This window comes from Priapulus caudatus, unplaced genomic scaffold, assembly GCF_000485595.1.
Source record: "Priapulus caudatus unplaced genomic scaffold, Priapulus_caudatus-5.0.1 Scaffold28, whole genome shotgun sequence".
In the NCBI taxonomy this organism is placed as follows: domain Eukaryota; kingdom Metazoa; phylum Priapulida; class Priapulimorpha; order Priapulimorphida; family Priapulidae; genus Priapulus; species Priapulus caudatus.
In genome coordinates, this window is record NW_014577089.1 from 885907 (window position 1) to 888627 (window position 2721).

General features: G+C 46.6%; 1 protein-coding gene across 6 annotated transcripts in view; it reads right to left on the reverse strand.

Annotated features, from left to right (window-relative positions):
* The window catches only part of LOC106815331, a 42116-nt gene extending 40700 nt beyond the window's left edge, over positions 1 to 1416 (reverse strand). For 4 of the 6 annotated variants that reach the window (XM_014819808.1, XM_014819815.1, XM_014819779.1 and 1 more), the window contains exon 1: positions 1299 to 1380. The gene's annotated coding sequence lies outside the window, so the exon portion shown is untranslated. Of the gene's footprint in view, positions 1 to 1298 lie in introns of all 6 variants that reach the window. The other 2 variants (XM_014819793.1, XM_014819800.1) reach the window with 2 other exon arrangements.
* Positions 1417 to 2721: the final 1305 nt, after the last annotated feature.

The following is a 2721-nucleotide window of genomic DNA, read 5'->3' on the forward strand; positions in this document are numbered from 1 at the left end:
AGGGGTTCCCTGAATTTCCTCCACAGAAAACCATAGCGACGCGTTGTAACCCTATCCTGGGTTTGGGTTACATTATTGACAATAATATTGTATCTACCCTAACCCTAGCAAAGACCGTTTCTTGGAGCTAGTGTAGTGATGGGTTAGCTCTAGTAGTACTGTACCGCTGTACTATAGTATAGAGGCCCCATAGTAATTAGTATAGCCCGCGTACAGTTGCCGCAGGCTGGGCCTGCGGTAGCCACAAGTTCCCATCTCGCTTAACACTACGTGGCGTGTAACTAGTCGCCTCCTCCCTAGTCGCCTCGTCCCTAGTAGTAGTAACTCCTCCGCCGTGTAACTAGTCGGAGAGCCTGGTCGGTTTAGGCCTGCGGCAGTTACTGTACGCGGGCTATAGTACTAGAGCTAGTGATGGGTTACACCAGGGCTCGAATTAACCGACGGCACCGACGGCAATTGCCGTCGGTGCCCCTATCAATCGCCGTACTGCCCCTGAAAATCCAACCCGACCGACGGCAGTCACCTGCCTTGCCCTTTTGTGTAATTGCCGTCGGTGCCCTTTAATCTACTGCCCTAGTTTCGTTTTTAGTCAAATCAACATAACACGTGCACATGCGTGCCGTAGTTGCAATGATGAGCTAAAAACCGATAGTCGCAGGAGGGAATAATAACAGCATCGGATAATTATTCGCTCCTGATAGCGGGCATGTAAAATTTCGTGTTACTGTACTTCCATTAGCAGAGGTGGGTACAGGGGTCGGTGTTACGGTGTAAGCTTACATGGGGGCATATTAATTGTTTTGTACATTAAAAGCAAGACGATGTTGATGTACTAATTTGTTATGAGTTTTCCTTTATTTTACAAAAGTGCCTTGGTGCCCTTCTCAAATATTGAGAGTTGCCTTGGTGCCTTTCTATTTTAGAGAAAATTCAAGGCGATTTCTCACATGCCCTAAAAAAATTGCCTTGCCCTTCTCGTCGCTTAATTCGAGCCCTGGGTTACACCGACCAGGCTCCTCGACTGTTACACGTCGTAGGACAACGTTGTGCCCAGTTGCCTACGTAGTGGCTAGTGCCTCGCGACAACGTAGTCACGACTCACGGTAGCCCGACCAGGCTGTGCGACGGATTGTCTATACACGGTATTCTAACCCTAGCTTCTTTACCCCCGTTTCTTGGAGCTAGACTCACGGTAGTGTCACTGTCCACAACAAAGTTGTCACAAAATGTAAAATTTTTGTTTTAGCATATAGCAATGGTGTTGTAAGGCATGCAGTATCCTAGTTTGTCTAGTATACCTTGCGTAAATTTAATTTTTAGGAGAATCAATGAACTCACAGCAGTGAACTCAGCAAATGTTGACATCAGATGCGATATACGGCGGGCGGCGCTCTAGACTGGTACTCGCTCCCACCTTGATTACTCGATAAGCCGAGCCGAGCCAACCCTAAGTTGAGAGGTGGGACCGGGTACCAGTCTAGTGGCGCTCGTGCGTTGCACGCTGGGATAGGTAGTGATCACTGGTAACGCCCTCTATGGAGAGGAGAGCACGATATCGCGAGCGTACGTAGAAACCATAACGTACGTTGTTGTGTTGCTTATATTTGAAAAAGTAATCTACTTTAAACTAGATGTATCTAATCAGAATAGTATTAAATTAGTATAATTAAATAAGTATGGACCGTACAGACACGGTAATTAATGAATGAGACTACGCAACAGAGATTCACACTTACTTTTGGTTTACTCCCAATTCACACGCTTCAACCGCTGGCTTTATGAGTTCGGCTCTTCTATGTCGTGCACGCCACACGCACGCACGCACGCACGTGTACGTGCACACGCACGCACGCACGTCAGGGCCGTAGCTAGCAGGGGGCCAAAAAAGAACCCAGTAAAAAATAATGTGAACTTAAGGTTAGAAAATACTCGCTTAGATTATAAAAGATTAGAAATAAAGAGAGATTCCCTTGAACTTTCGCACAATCAGAAACATCACAGACCATATGAAATTGCAGGATGACCTCACATCCCTGGAATGCTAGGCAAAAAACGGGGGGATGCAGTTCAATGCAAAGAATTGTCATATCCTGAGCATTAGGAACAAGTCTCAGTATATGTACAGCCTCTGTGGCAAAATACTCAAGACTGTGCATGGAGACCAATCCATACATAGGTGTTCAACTGGCCAATGACCTCAAATGGTACCACCACATCTCAAGCACTACCAAGAAAGCATCATCTACTCTGGGCTTCCTGCGGAGAAACTTAATTACGCAGGTGTCCACAGCAAACCAAACGTATTGCATATCTCAGCCTAGTACGACCCATAATGGAGTATGGTGCAATAATATGGGACCCATACCAACGACAGGATATAGACAGACTAGAAAAGATACAACACCGTGCAGCCCGCTTCATCACCGGGGACTACCACAGCAGAACTCCAGGCTGTGTTACAGACATGCTATCGGCTACATCTGGAAAGCCTCCAAAACCGCCGTCGTGATATGCGACTAATTCCCTATCTCTACAGAATCATCAGTGGGCTGGTACCAGCAATGCCCCCGTCAGATTTTCTACAACCAGTTCAAACCGGCAAAAGACGAGTGAGACCACCTAGCAGATACAACAAGGAGGAGTTCATCAGTGCTCCCATCAACGAACGTTCCATCCGTCTGAACTCAAAAAGATTTAAAACGTACCAGCGTACAAAACTGA